Below are 16682 nucleotides of genomic sequence, written 5' to 3' on the forward strand. Positions count from 1 at the left end.
TATTTTTCCCTTCTTTTTTCAAAAACAGCTTGAGGTATAATTCACATAATCAATTCACCCATTTAAGTATATAATCAATGGCTGTTAGTATATTCACAGATCTGTGTAATCATTCACCACAATCAATTTTAGAACATTTTCGTCATCCCAAGAGGAAACTTCATAGTCCTTAGCCATCTTCCCAATCCACTATGTGCTGTTCCCACCTAGCACCCTCTCCCACAACCCTAGGGAACAACAATTCTATTTTCTGTCTCTGTGGATTTGCCTATTTTGGACATTTAATATAGAGAGATGGTTCTTTTGACTGGCTTCCTTTACTTAACATAATATTTTGAAGATTGATCCATGGTGTAGCATGTATCAGTACTTCATTTTTTTCTTATTGTTGAATAATACTCTATTGTATGGATATAATATATTCTATTTATCCATTTATCAGTTGACAGACACATTGGTTGTTTTCAGTTTTTACTATTATGAATAATCCTGATATGGACACTTGTGTTCACTTATTTTTATGTAAAAATGTTTCATTTCTCTTGGTATTTACCTAAGAAGTGGAATTGCTGGATCATATGGTAACATGACCATATGAAGAACATTTAAACATTTGAATAACTGCAAGACTTTTTCTAAAGTGACTGCATTATTTTATATTCTCACCAGTAGTGTATAAGGATTTTAATTTGTTCACATCCTCACCAGTGCTTTTTGATTCTAGCCATCCTCGTGGGTGTAAAGTGATATCTCACTGCAGTTTTAGTTTGCATTTCTTTGATGGTTAATGATGTTAAGCATCTTTTTATGTGCTTATTGTGTTTGTATATCTTCTCTGTATAGATGTTTGTATGTCTTATATGTGTTCGTATATCTTCTCTGAAAAAAATGTCTATTCAGATTCCTTGCTCATTTAAAAAAATTAGTTTGTCTTATTATTATTGAGTTGTGATAGTTCTTTATATATATTGATGATACTAATTCCTTATCAGATACCTTATTTGCAAAATTTTTATCCCATTCTGTGGGTTGTCTTTTCACTTTCTATGTGGTGCTTTTGAAATGCAAAAGTTTTTAACTTTGATGATGTCTGGTTTATTTATTTATTTATTTGCTTTTGGTGTCATTTTTAAGAAACCATTGGCTAATCCAAGGCACAAATATTTACCCTTAGGTTTTATCTACAAGTTTTATATGTTTTTAAGCTCTATATTTATATTTTTATTATATTTTGAGTTAACTTTTTAAATATGGTGTGAGTAGGAATCCAAATTTTTTTTTCATGTAGATATTCAGTTGTTCCAGCACCACTTATTGAAAGACTATTCTTTTATCATTTAGTCTTGAGGCCCTTGTGACAAATCAAGTATCACAAATGTGAGGGCTTATTTCAAGACTCCTGATATATTTCATTGATCAGTATGTACCACAGTACCACACTGTTTTGATTACTGTAGCTTTGTAATAAGTTTTGAAATTAGGAAACGTGAGTGTTCCAACTTGGTTTTTTTCTTTTCAAGACAGTTTTGACCATTGTATGTCTCTTGAATTTTCGTATAAGTTTTGGGACTGGCTTGTCAAATTTCTTTAAAGAAGCCAGCTGGGATTTTGAGCTGGAGATTGCATTGAATCTGTAGATCAGCTGAAGGAGTATTGCTATCTTAACAATAGTCTTTGTCTTCCAATTCATTAATATGGGATACCTTTTCATTTACTTAGTTCTTTCATAATTTATGTCAACAATGTTTTATAGTTTTCACAATATAAGTTTTACCCTTATTTTGTTAAATTTATTTCTAAGTATTTTAGTATTGTTTATGCAATTGTAAATAAAATCTTTTTCTTAATTTAATTTTGGTTGGTTCATTGCCCCTGTATAGAAATACAATTGATTTTTGTATATTTATCTTGCATCCTGCAACCTTGTTGAACTAATTTATTTGTTCTAATAGTTCTAAAAATGGCTTTCTTAGGGATTTCTATGTACCAGGTCATATCATCTGTGAATAGAGATGGTTTGACTTCCTCATTTTCAATCTGGATGCCTATAATTTTGTGGTTCTTGCCTAGTTGCCCTGGCTGAAAATTATAACTTCTTGAGAGGGTACTATAGACCATAGTAAGAAGCTCCATGACCCTCACAAGCTCTTCACTCCTAAATACTATCATGGGGCTGAGGTATCATGCTGGGATCTACTCCCAGGCCATAAGGGGCAAAACTTAGGAATATAGGAAAAAGGAAAAGGGACAGGGAAAAGAAAGAGAAGTGAGAGGAAAGAGAAAGAGGAAAGAGCAGTTGGAGGAGGAGGAGAAGGAAAAGGATAGAGAAAACAATAAGGTAGCTCTCAGGCTGAAGACAACCTCCCTTAGCTCTATGAAGGCAGTAGTGACAGAAGTGAAATTGTTAGTTTTTATTGGTGATCTTCTTGCCACCGGGAAAGGTAGGCAATGATAGTAGATCATAGTGAAGGCTTTCATTTCCTTTATGGAAGGTAGAAGAATATCAAATTTTTTTATGTAAGGCAGACAGCTTTGAAGAAAATAGCATCAGGTTGGCAAATGATGTAACACAAGGTCCCATGTAGAAAGCAGCAAAGCTTTTCTTTGCTAGTGGGCCTGAAATGACTTTGAGCCAGGACTGGGAGGGTGAAGCACTGTTTGTATTGCTGCTCTTCCTTGGCCACTGGTGAAGATCTAGGTGTAAATGAGGGGTAGCAGTGAAAAGGCAACCAACCATTTAAATCTAAATGGCCCTACTCCAAATGCTGCTGTTTGCCAAGGACCAAAAGTAGCCGTGAAGATTATTGATTTATGATTAACTTGTTCAGTCTCTGGGTGAGGGTGCATATTTTAAATTGGATAAACTGAGAGTAGTTTGATCTAGAAAAAGATTAGCATCTGAAAGAAGGATGATTCTTCAGAGGTTTTGGGGTTATAAGTAAATATCCTTGGGGTCCATGACTTTTTGAAGAAAATTAATCAGAAAATGTGCATATCAGAATGCAGACAGCACATAGCTATGAACTGTGCCACTTCTGGAATAACAAAAGGCAAACAGGACCTTAAGGAAATGGGCTGGTTTAGAATTATGAATCACTGAGCCCATTTCTTTCAGTGATTAATGATGAATCACTGTTTTAACTTTGGATGAAATAATAGGCTGCATCTGAGGAGCTTCATTAATCATCATAAGAATTAGGCTTGTGCCAATTCATTACTGCAGGGTCGACATGTGCTGAACACTTGAGCTGAATTTCAGGAAGGGGTGAACTTTAGGCAACGGCTTGCTTAAAAGAATGAAAACATTAGGGGTCTGTTCTTGCCTGGATGGGTGGGGATTTATGAGTAAAGAATAGATTCTAATGTATCATCCCTCATCTGGAAGCTTAACAAAACACTAACTACAAAGTCTTTGGCTTTTTGATATTCAGGGTCATGATACAATAGATAACCAACATGTATCATAAAATCTGATACTTTTATCTGTTGTTCACTTTGCATGTTTCCTGTATTCAGAAAGTGATTAACAATCTACTGGACATTTGGATTTCAGCAGGCATGAAAATAAGCACATTTAGCTAATTGTTCTTCTTTGAAGAGCAAAATAATCCTTGCAAAATCCTAGAATAAAAGCTTTCCTTGAAAACTTCTTATTATAGAAAATGCAAACCTGAGCTACAGACAGCAAAAGAAAAAACCTGATTCATACAAACAAGAAATCAGGCTAGATTCATCATTTGGTCAACTTCAAAGACCTTGAGCTGAAATGAGCGTTAAAAAATTGTTCCAACAGATTTAAATTGATGTGCTGCAGAGATATATAGGTAGCATGTATATCTCTCTTGCAGTAGCCAGAAGTGATGGGAAACCCAAGGTAATTTCTTATAGTCCTTAATTCCAACAGATGTGATTTTGATAAAGTAGGAGAAAAATTCACTCAAGTTATGAAAGATGTATATTGTTATGTCTTAATACTTGATTAGTTTTAGTAATCTTTAAGAATCATGAACCCATTCACATCATTTGGAAACTTGGTTTATTTTTTTATAATACATTTTTTTCCCATATCAAAAGCATATGGGTTTTTTGAAGGAAAAAATCAAGGATTAGATCAAAATGTTAAAATCTCATTTTTTAAAATTGACTTTTTTTAGAAACCAGGTCTTACTCTGAGGCTCAGGTTGGCCTGAAACTCCAGGGCTCCAGTGATCCTCCTGTCTCAGTCTACCAAGTAGCTGGGACTACAGTATATACCACTGTGCTGGCTTACATCTGTTTTACTTTATTTATTTATTTAGACAGAGTCTTGCTCTGTTGCCCAGGCTGGAATGCAATGACATGATCTCAGCTCACTGCAACCTCCGACTCCTGGGTTCAAGCAATTCTCCTGCCTCAGCCTCCCAAGTAGCTGAGATTACAGGCCCCCACCACCACATCCAGCTAATGTTTTATATTTTTAGTAGAGACAGGATTTCACTATGTTGGCCAGGCTAGCCTTGAACTCCTGATCTCAGGTGATCCACCTGTCTCGGCCTCCCAAAGTGCTGGGATTACAGGCATGAGCCACTGCCCCTGGTCACATCTGTTTTACTTTAAAAGACTAATTATATTTGAGATATTTTAAAATATAGACTTTCTTAAAGTAGTGTTCATCAGTATTTATAGGAGAAAAAGAGTGAATTGAATTTGAAAAACAAACTTGAATCACTTAGAAGTACATATGGACTATTGGTTATAGCTTACACACATACACATACATGCACACACACAATTTCACATAAAGCTTATATTATTGAGATTTAATAGCTTTCTAACTGATTTCTCTGACCCCAGGTTCTTTCTTAGTCTATGTTTTTAACCTATCAGAGACAAGTTCTTTACACATAAAACTCATCTGACTCTGCCTACTTAAAACCCCAGTGAGGTAAGCATTAATGATTCTCAGCTCTTAGGGTTCAGGTTCCTCAGACTGTGGGAGTGGAGAAGGGCCAAGGGCAGGGCATGGCCAGGGACATGGGGCCTTCCACACACCAGGTACTGTCTGTGCCCTGAATAAGGCCTCACAAATACTTGTAGACACTGTCATTTGTAAATAAGTAAATTAATTTCAAGCCATGTATCATTGTATTCTCTTTTCATAGGTATTTTCTTAATCATAGGATATTAAAAATACAACCATGTTAGGGTAGGAGGTCTCTGAACATTTTTTATTTAACTTTAAAAACGGATCCTCCTATTCTTCAAACTTAGGAATCAGCAGCTATAGGATAAAGGACAAACTTGTCATGGACTGCAACCCGTCACAGCCCAAATTGGACCGGTTGAACACAATCGCTCCAGTTTTAGCTGTTCTCTGGCTCATGCCCGCCCTGCGTCTGTCTGCCTCCAGGGATCCCTTGGAAGCCGTAAGCTGTAAGCCGGAGGCTAGAAGACGGTTGTAGTTCCGTCTTCCTTTGCTGTGCAATATGCCCTTGTGTGTTCCTGTGTACTACTGCATGTTTCCTATCATGCTGTTGTTATTTGCCTGACTACCTTACTAAACTGTGAGCAGATTCCGCCACGCCTTCCTCCTCGACTTCCTCCCTTTGCTCCTTCCCTGGAAGAGGTGGAGGGGCCCTTTGTAGGCTCTCAGCTAAGGTTTGTTTAATTGAACTATATTTTAAAGCATGAAGCCAATGCCAGAATTTCAAAGTGGTAGAAGAAGGCCATACATGGAATTCTTTAAAAAACAAACAGGAAACAAAACAACATACAAGCACACACCAACTACAGGTGGGTGGCTCGCTGTTGATTTTATCAGCCAAATAAAAGATTTCCAAAAACGTTGAAGAGATGGAGCACAGGAATGAAAACTCGATATTTAAAGAAACATAGAATGAAAGGTAAGGCACATTTTGGAAGCTGGCACGGAAAAACAACCCTGGAACAGTCTTTCATACACAAGCTGGATGTTGGGGAGGCAAACAATAAGGCGTAGGAGGATTAGAGATGAGGAAAATGAGCACGGAGTCCAGGCCTGCCCAGTACACCACAGGAGGAGTTGCTGGCACCTCCGTGCAGGCGTTGGAGGGTGCTGTGCCTTTGAGCCTTGGGCAAGCTGACAAACAGCCCAGGCGCAGGTGGCTTGGACCAGCTACATGGAAACCCACGGAGATGCCTGGATTTTGTTCCCCTGCATTCAGAGGAATGATACAACTATGGAAATTTTACTGGGTAAACTCCCAGGCACTGTGAAGCTTCTAGATAAGAGTCAGCCCAACTCTGCCTAGAGGCTGCTACCTCTAGGCAGACAAAAAGATGGGGCTTACCATCTCTGGAGGTGGGCAAGCAGAGGGCCAGGTGCTCAGTGCTGGGTGGAATGAATGAATCAACAAGGAAAGGGTGAACATACAGTTATGAGATTCCATATGACAACCTGCCTGCTGGGAGTGCTCAGGCCACGACAGTTCCAAATTCCAAAGAAGGTGGTCTTGGAGGGCCGTGTAGAAGCAGATGAGCTGCCATTCTCCTCTTTCTCCTATAAACGATCCTGATGGATTTTAGACACTTCCATTCATTTTATGTCCTCATTACTCTGACTGAGAAAGCAGACTTGATACAAACCAGGACAATTTGAAACTATAAGGATTGGTTTGCAAATTAGAGAGTGAGACATTTTCTATCTAAAGGCTGGACAGAATTCATGTCTGAAATCTTCCTTCTCACTGCCAAATCGAATTGAATAATGTTCTTAGTCTAGGAGACCCTTTTAGTTGGTTTGGGCTGCTGTAACAAAATACCTTACACTGGGTAATTTATAAACAACGGAAATTTACTGCTCACAGTTCCAGAGGCTAGAAAGTCCAAGATCAAGGCGTCAGCAAATTCAGTGTCTGATGAGGTCCTGTTCCTTATAGATGGCATCTTCTAGCCGTATCTTCACATTGGTGGAAATGGAGAACAAGCTCCCTTAAGCCTCTTTTAGAAGGCACTAATGCCCTTCATGAGGATGGAGCCCCCTGACCTAATCACTGCCCCGAAATCCCTACTTCTTAATACCGTTACCTTGGGTGTTAGGTTTCAGCATAAGAATTTTGGGAGGACAAACATTCAGACCATAGCAAGGACTACCCTGGAGATAGCAGATGGTTCTCCATGAAGATGAGCATCGCTGCTTCTTCATCTGTGTCTCCCTATCGCGTTACTAAGCACAGCATCTTCGTTTGCTGAATTGAACTAAAATGTCACCTGAGCTGCTTTAAAAATATTTCCCTCATTCCTTGCAGTTTTCAGAATTCAAATTATTGGATTTTCCTTTGGATTTCGTGACATTGTGAACCAACATATTTTTATGTTCTCTGGTTATTTATCAGCTGAAATTTAATTCATTCAACAAATATTTATTGAGTGTTTACATCAGACATTATTCTAGACACTTGGGATTCATCAGAGAAAATCATAAAAATAGCCAGGTGCAGTGACTCACGCCTGTAATCCCAGCACTTTGGGAAGCCGAGGCGGGCAGGTCATTTGAGGTCAGGAGTTCAAGACCAGCCTGGCCAACATTGTGAAACCCTGTCTGTACTAAAAATACAAAAAAAATTAGCCAGGCGTGATGGTGCAAGACTGTAGTCCCAGCTACTTGGGAGGCTGAGGCAGGAGAATCACTGGAACCCTGGAGGCGGAGGTTGCAGTGGGCCAAGATCTTGCCACTGCACTCCAGCCTGGGTGACAGAGCAAGACTCAGTCTAAAAAAAAAAAAAAAAAAAAAGGAAACCATAACAAAAAATCTCTGCGCTCATGGGTCCTGTATTTAGTGCAACAAAAATCTGCAATATTAGTTGCAAATATACAGTAACAGTTAGATTTCCCTTGTATAATGAAATGAGTGATGTTTAATAGGCACTTTTCTATGCCATTCATTGTTGTTGACGGCTAGTTGATTTTGCAATTCTGGTATCCAAAAGCTCTAAATGGCTCCATAGATCTCTGTTTTAATCTATTCCAATCTCTGTTTCACTCTTTCTCTATATGTATATACACCCTGAGATAATATGTGCATCCTTAACTACACTTGCAAGGAAGGATGAAAGAGACACATATTATTATGTAATACTTCCATGTGTAAGCCTAAGTCAGTCTATGAGGACTTCCAAGAGATCTCTTAAGACCCAACCATGCTAAATATGAATAGTAATCCAAGGGTTGGTATTTCATCCTGACTTTATTGTTTCTTCCAGTTACAAACTTCTCACTCAAAGTTTCACTCATATTTATGTACCCCTCTATCTGTGGTTACAAAGCTTAGCTCCAAGTCTGGTTTTAACATTTCAGAAGGGTCTCTTTTCTTTACCGAGACAGACAATCCCACTGAGTCAGGGGCCTGAGGGTATTCTCAGTTGAGTCCTCATATTTAAGATTGTGCTCTGTTGGTTCTAAGTCACGTTGCCTTAAGCAGGACAACACGTTTTCCTGCAAGCGATAGAGAGCATTTTACTCGGCCAGATGCCGGATGGAGGGAAAAGGGTGAGGAGGGATTTTTCCCATTCCCGTTGGGATTCACATATATAATTTTCTATTTGGAATTTTTCACACTTGACTAAACACTGGCTGAGGACCTGGTGTGATGGGGGAGAGGGATTTGAGGGGTTCCATTTGGAGGGGCTGGTAGAGGCTGCTGTGCATTCTGGCTGGGGTTGGGGTCATACTTGCATCCAAATTCTGCTTCTTCCAGTTACTTCTGTGTGCACTTCCATTTTTTTTCATTTGCAATGTAAGGAAAATATTACTCTTAAACAGTTGTTCCAAAGTCTAAATGAAGTAATTTCCATCAAAGGCCCTGGCACCTGTGAACTGTTGGAGCAGACAGTGTTGAGGCCCCGCTTAGGGTCACCAAATTTAGCACCTAAAATACAGCACACCCAGTTAAATTAGAATTTCAGATGAAGGACAAATGCTTTTTAGCTATAATGCAATACATAAATATAACCAAATATATTACACAATAGAATATATAATAACATAAATATTTACAAATTTACTTCAGTATAAATATTGTATGGGGCATATTTATATTAAAAAATTATTTGTTGGTCATCTGAAGTTCAAATTCAGTTCAAATGACAACTCTAGCTGCTATGGTTTGCACGTTCCCTTGAAAACTCAGGTGGAAACTTAATCCCCAAAGGGTCAGTATTGAGAGGTGGGGTTCTGAAGAGGTGATTGGATCATGAGGGCTCTGCCTTCATGAATGAATTAATCTATTCATGGGTTAATGGATTACAGGTTAAAGGATTAATGGTTTATCACGGGAGAGGAACTGGTGGCTTTATAAGAAGAGGAGGAGAGGCCTGGGATAGTATGTTATCCCTCTCAGCTCCCTCACCGTGAGATGCCCTGCACTGCCCCAGGACTCTGCAGACAATCCCCACCAGCAAGAAGATGCTCCCCCTCAACTTGGACTTCCTAGTCTCCAGGACTGTAAGAAATACATTTCATTTCTTATAATTACGCAGTACCAGGTCATTTATGAAACAGAAAACAGACTAAGACATTAGCTTGACATTCATCCCCTTCTCTGGGCCTGTGTGCTGACTCCCAGCTGCCCTGAGTGTTGGCTGCTAATTGTGCACAGTTGCCCCTTTCTATTGAGGCCTTGGCTGAATTGGAGCTATCTCATTTGGGAAATTAACCCCCTCCCACCACCAATGGGGTCATCCTGTAGCCCTGACTGCCTGGACTGCCTGGTGGATGCAGAAAACATCAGCTACCTTTTCTCAAGGAGGGACAAATTATGTGGGCTGCTGTTAGGGAGCTGCCCTGAGAACCCAGGCTGTAGCTAGACTCCAGTCAAGACGACGTCCTGACAGTATTCTTCCCTTACTCTCTCCCTTCCCTCTCTTCCTTTTTGAGATGGCTTCCTCAATTATTCCATGGAATCTTCATCCCCAGTCTTGTCTTAGATTGAAACCCAGTCTAAGGTAGCAATCCATGAATGTGGATTTTTCTCTTTTCCTATGATTAAAACATTGTGAGGATCTTTTAAAAAATGGGATTTAAAAAAACAATTTTTAAAATTTAATTGTGGTAAAAACCATGCAACATAAAATGTACCATCTTAACCGCTTCTGAATATACAGTTCAGTTGTAAGTATATTCACACTGTTGTGCAACCAAAGTCTAGTCTAGAACTTTTTCATCTTGCAGAACTGACCCTCTGTACCCACTAAACTACAGTTCTCCATTTCCTGCCTCCCCTAACCCCTGAAAACCACCACTCTACCTTCTGTCTTGAGAAATTTGACTACTTGAATTATCTTACATAAGTAGAATCATACAGTATTTGTCTTTTTGTGACTGGTTTATTTCACTTAGCATAATGTCCTCAATGTTCATCCGTGTTGTAGTCAGAATTTCCTTCCTTTTTAAGATGGAATAATATTATCTTACATGTATAGATCCATTTTGTATAGCTATTTATCTGGTAATGGACATTTGGGTAGTTTCTACCTCTTGGCTATTGTGGATAATGTTGCTATGAATATGGTGTGCAAATATCTCTATAAGATACACTTTCTCATTTTTTGTATATATACTCAGAGATTGGATTGCTGGATCCTTTGGTAACTAAATGTTTAATTTTTTGAGGAATCTTCATACTGTTTGCCATAGTGGAATATAGTAGGAATTCCTGACAAAAGTAGGGATTCCTGAAAAAATGCAATGACGCTTACGAGAGTGTTTTCAGATATTGATATATGACTTTCATTGTGGAAAATACTAGAAACTTCACGAACATAAAAATCATACTATTTAATCAGATTATAACTCCCCTTTTAAATGACAGTTCATTGCAAAAACAAGATGGTCTTCTTCCTCCAAAAGGGGAAGAGAAGGGTGTCATTTTCCCAAAAGAGGGATGATGAGTCAATATTTTCTTTGTTGTCTTCTTGGTTTGTACTTTTGATATAGGCAGACATGCTAAATTATCCTTCAGATTTGGGACAAAACAATTGGGAATGGAAAGGAAACTGAAATCAGCATCGATCTGTGATTTAATCTTTCATATTTAAACCTTAATTCAATTGAAACTTATTTTAGTTAGCAAGTAGCTCCATCTATATTTATTGATCATTTCCATATTGCTTGGAATGCTACCTCTATCACATATTTATTTAAATGTGGGCCTCTTTCTGGTCTTCTATTCTGTTCTGTAAATCTTTCTGCCTAGTTCTCTGCTATTAGTATACTGTTTAAATTCCTGTGACTTTAAAACATTTGTTAGAATATGGAAGAACAAGGGTTTCTTTATTACCCTTCTTTAAAAAAAATTGGCTATTATATAGTCCTTCTATCAAAAAGTTCATCATTTCTATGGATTTTAATATATTTCATTGAAATTTTAATTGAAGTTGTATTAAACAATTTAGATTGTTTTGCAGAAAATTGGCATTTAATTTTTCCAGAAGATCTCTCTAATTCAGAGTCTTCTTTTAGTAATCTTCCTTTAATAACTTTCAGCAAAGTTTATTTTCAAATCAGTACTGCAGAATTCTTGTTGAATATCCCCTAAGTATTTAATTTTTGTTTGCTAAACAAAGGAATATGAATAGTTAAACTAAAGTTGTGAATAAAATCTTATATTTCAAATGACTGTTGCAGAGAAGCAAAAGAAAGAAATAAGCGTGATCTGCATTCCCACCACCTATCGTAATCACTATTATTTTAAAGTTTTCCGTGCTACACACACATACACACACACACACACACACACACACACACACACACACACACACACACAGAGAGACAGAGAGAGACAGAGAGAGAGGTGCATAGATTTTTTTTCCTCTGACTATATGTAAAGTTATAGAATAAGGCCTACTTGATCTTGGTGTATTAGTCTCACTGATGTATGCTAGATTAAATTTGCTAACATTTAATGTAAAATTTCATGCATTTCTACTGTAGATGAGGCCATTTCTACTAGCCTATCATTTTCTCTCTTTTTCAGCATTTGTAAGATTTTATATCAGAACTCTGCTATGTTGATCAAATAATTGTGAAGCTTTCCACATTTTTACAAGTTTGAAATAATTCAATAAGCAGCGAGATTACTTTTTCCTTAAAGGTTTGAAATAATTAGCCAATTAAAGTCTGTAGGTGAATACCGGATATGTATTTTTATAAGAGATTAGAAATAAGGTACTTGTTGCCTCACTATTCCAGTAGATATAGAGCAGAGATCAGTAAGAGAGATTCTAAAAGGTCTGAGAGGAGAAGCCTTGATTGAACCTCGGACTGGAGAAGGAAAAGGACCTGTAAGCTTCAGGACTGGGTTTGGGTCTTGGTACCACCAGCAGATGACATTGGTCTCCCCTCTATAGTTTCCTTTTTTTTTAGTCTGTAAAATGGGAACACTCATGCCAACCTTCAAATAAGTGATAACTGAATCAGCTATTTCTGCAGGAACTTCTGGGAAGCTCTGAACACATGTGGAAAGTTTTGGATGCTTGGTGCAGAGAGTACTGCAATTTGGGAGGATATCGCCCCCCAGCTATCACTTCTGCATTGACTGCTGTACTGCTGAGGCTCCCTCTGAGAGAAGCAGAGCTGCAGAGAAACAAGGTGGGCACTCCTGGTGACTGAGCCGGCAATTTGGCCCTTGGGCACATGGGGACATCACTGGGGACTTTCAGAAATACATGGGCTGGGGGTTTGTGGGGTGATGCAAGGTAATTGAAGTTTTTGAGAACAGCAGGGCAAAAATAGAAAATTGGGTTAATGTTGTAAAAGTGACCTGATGTAAACCCACAGGCTGCCGAGTCCTGGGGAATGTCCAGATGAAACAAGCATCATGTTTTGTGCAGATGGGTGAAACAACATGGGGAGCAAAAGGAAGGAAGATACTAGTTACCAACCTAGTTACTTTTGAGGTGTGTGGTGGTGAGCAGAGCCACATGGGGGAAGCCTGCTTTAGACCTGAACTTGGTAATCCATCTGCAGGAAGCCGGTTTCTTGTTGCACTATTCAGGAAGTGACCCAGCTGCCCATAGTTCACTCCTTCTATGCAAAAGAAGCAAAGGACTGAAAAACAAGTTGGACCCAGGAAGTTTTTCAAGAATGCGAGTTTCAGGGTCAGCAGCCATGCCATGTAGTGTCACCTGGAAAGGATGGCTCTGCTCACAACACCTGCACTGGCACCCGCCCATCAGTCCTATCCTATCCTGGGTACTGGCTGGTAAGTTAGTTGGGTGTGGTGGGTGTGTGCCACCATACCCAGCTAATTAATTTTTTTTGGTAGAGATGGGGTCCCACTATGTTGCCCAGGCTGGTCTCAAATTCCTGGCTCAAGCGGTCCTCCCGCCTTGGCTTCCCAAAGTCTTGGGATTACAGGCTGAACCACCACACCTGGCCCTGGGTACATTCTTTACATCCGATGACAGCTGACTTTTTGTGTAAAGGGCCAGGTAGTAAATACTTTAGGCCTTGTGGCCCTGTATCATCTACTCAACTCTGTCCTTGTTTTGCAAAAGCAACCACAGATGATATGTAAATGAATGATAATGACTGTGTTCTAGTAAAACTTTATTATGGACATTGAAATTTGAATTTTAGATAGTTTTCATGTCATGAAATATTATTCTTCTTGTGTTTCTTTCAATTATTTAAAATGTAAAAATCATCCTTAGCTTGCAGGCCTTACTACAGGTAGCAGACTATAGTTGCTTTACTCATACAAAACATTCCCTTGCTTTTCGGGACCCTATGTAGTCCCTTGGTGGGATCAATTCCACCCATAGACATAAAACTAAACAGCAAAAGATCTTGATGAAAATTCAGTAAAGCATCATCTACAGCAAATTGTCCAGAAAACCCTAAACATTTTGAGCTACTGGTCTTCTAGACAAATGCTCTCAGGTAGTGACTTTAACACAAATGATGTAACGAAAGGCCAGATTCCTAGATAAAACCACTCTTGCCATTAATGGTTCAAAAGACGAAAATAGAATATAACTCTCAGTAGTTTATTATACTGATAAATTAATGTTTATCAGCCAGCTAGCTGCTATACTACGTTTCTTCCCCTTTGAGCAAGATGGTGAAGCTGTCACTTAGTACCTCATTCTGAGTTTAAAAAAACATCATTGCAAGTGGAACATGTATTTACCAAGAGTTCTAGAATGGCCAGAAGAATTCTTGATATATTAAATATCTTATAAACATTTAACGAAAGTGAATAGAAATCTTTATTTTAGCCCTCTCAAATCTCAAGTTTCATCTTTTGTGTCTGTACTTACATTCTCAAGTCACTGAGTACATACTACTCTCCCTCTATTTTTTTGAAAACTCAAACAAAACAAATATAATAACAAAAAGCTTCCAGTGTCTTCACGTTAGTATAAGATGGCACTGGAAGATCAGAAAAAGCTCTTGAAGCTCTGAAAAGCACCACAGAATTTTCTGCGTTGTCATTTTCAATCACTGAAGGTGCATAGAAGCTGGACTTTTGTAAGTTCCAAGAGTGATTATATAATTTTTTTCCCCAGCAGACATTTTTGGAGCCATCTCTTTGTAGAGGAGACATTAAAGCATAGTGTTCAAGGGCACAAATTTTAGCAAGACAGAGCCCTGGGCTCAAAATTCAGTTCTGCTACTTACCATGTACAACTGTAGACAAATTACTCTAAATCATAGTGTTCTCATGAGCAAAACAAGGCTGATAATAACCATTCCTCACTGTCATTGTGAAACAAAATGAGATATTGTATGCAAGGTATTTAGTACAATGTCTAGCACATTGTAAGGATTAAAAAAAAGGCAGCTCTTATTTTTTCAACTATTGGATTTACTCTGTGTGTGTGTGTGTGTATGTGTGTGTGTGTGAATGTGTATATCTGTTTGCATGTATTGGAATATATTCCAGGAAGAATCAATGAAACATGTTTGTCTTGTAACACTCACAGATGGATATAAAAATGTTCTGGGAAATAAAATTATCATACAGAATTTGTGTCTCAATCCATCAGGTTTCTGCAGAAGAATCAAATTCTGAGTGAACAGATATTGTGGCCTGTGAAATCAAAGAGAGATGCTGAACATTTCAAGTATGTTCTTTGCTGACTGTCAAAGCAAAGTATACACAAAAACAGCAGGACAGATCGTAACAGAAACACACCCACCCACACACAGACATTAATGCAGTTGGATGTACATTCTACGGCTCACACTTGCTTAAGATAGCACAGAATAGAAATTCTCGAAACAGTCCTAGAGGAATAAAAAGCTGCATGAATGTGTGAAAACTATTCATGTTGGAAGTGTTTCCTTCAAGAAAAAAAGAATGCCAGCAAAATAAAGACCCTGAAACACAAGAGGAGGACTCAACGCAGTGGAAGGTAAAGAATTAGAATCCACTGGCGCATTACAATACCTGTAGATTAAACACCACCACCACTGGACTTGAACATTTCTTCTGGATTTAACTATAAAACCCCCAGAAGGATCTAAAGCCACTTTCCTCAGCAATAGCTGGATCTGTTGGTAGACATGACTTACAGAAATGACCCAGGTAAAAGCAGCTGATTTAGTTATCCTCAAGCTGCCTCTGCTTATAAGTACAGAGCAAGATAAGAAGAAAGAAAGACTCTAATACAGATACTGGTACAGTTTTGTCATACGCTTCTGTAACCATAAACTTTTTGGATGTAGGACCCCGTGGTAACTACATAAATAATGTTATTGCTGAGCAGGATAGTAAATAATTCAAGCCCCATACTCAGGATCCTTACAATTGTTGCAAAATTCAGATTATTTCCAGGTACGCAGGCCAGGGATATGGATTGCCAGGAAATCAGTCAAACACATCTTTCTGGTGACCTAGTGGCAAGGCTTTGCAATCTCAGCTTTTGGCTCACCTTACTTTATGCTGAATCCTATTTATCAATGTCCTACAACATGTGAATGACGTCAGCCTATATTAAGAAAAAAAAAAAAAGAAAACAGCAAGCAAGAAGTGAAGACTACATAAAAGTGGGAAGTTAATCATTTGACTTTTCAGAGCATCGTGAAAGTGATAAAGCATTAACACCAGAGGAGGCTGCAACTGCCCAGGGGTTAGTTCAGAAAAGAAACAGGAGTGGATAATACCAAAAGACCAAGGTGCTTTTGACCAGCTTCAATCCTTTCCCAGCTCTCTGGCTCCTTTGCTGAAAAAGAACACTCAATTCTGACGGCTTCAAGTACAGAAAATGTGATTTTCTGCATTCACTCTTAATGTTCATGGTTTCTTCAGTTTTCATGTTTCTGCATGCTTTTTATAAACTGGTAAAAGCAAAAGAGATATCTACTGCTTTAAAAAGTCTCATAGTGGCTGGGCGCAGTGGCTTACACCTGTAATCCCAGCACTTTGGGAGGTCGAGGCAGGTGGATCACCTGAGGTCAGGAATTCAAGACCAGCCTGACCAACATGGAGAAAATCTGTCTCTACTAAAGATACAAAATTAGCCGGGTGTGGTGGCGCATGCTTTTAATCCCAGCTACTCAGGAGGCTGAGGCAGGAGAATTGCTTGAATTCGGGAGGCAGAGATTGTGGTGAGCCGAGATCGCGCCATTGCATTCCAGCCTAGGAAACAAGAGTGAAATTGCGTCTCAAAAAAAAAAAAAAAAAAAAAAAAAAAAAAAAAAAAAAAGTCTAATAGTTTATA

General features: G+C 38.5%; 1 long non-coding RNA gene across 1 annotated transcript; it reads left to right on the forward strand.

Annotated features, from left to right (window-relative positions):
• The first annotated feature begins 9309 nt into the window (after nt 1-9309).
• LOC135964742 (uncharacterized) lies at nt 9310-15978 on the forward strand. The gene is made up of 3 exons (XR_010577315.2): nt 9310-9459; nt 12445-12603; nt 15006-15978. It is a non-coding gene; the product is annotated as an uncharacterized lncRNA (long non-coding RNA).
• Nucleotides 15979-16682: the final 704 nt, after the last annotated feature.

This window comes from Macaca fascicularis, chromosome 8 (genome assembly GCF_037993035.2).
Source record: "Macaca fascicularis isolate 582-1 chromosome 8, T2T-MFA8v1.1".
Taxonomy (NCBI): domain Eukaryota; kingdom Metazoa; phylum Chordata; class Mammalia; order Primates; family Cercopithecidae; genus Macaca; species Macaca fascicularis.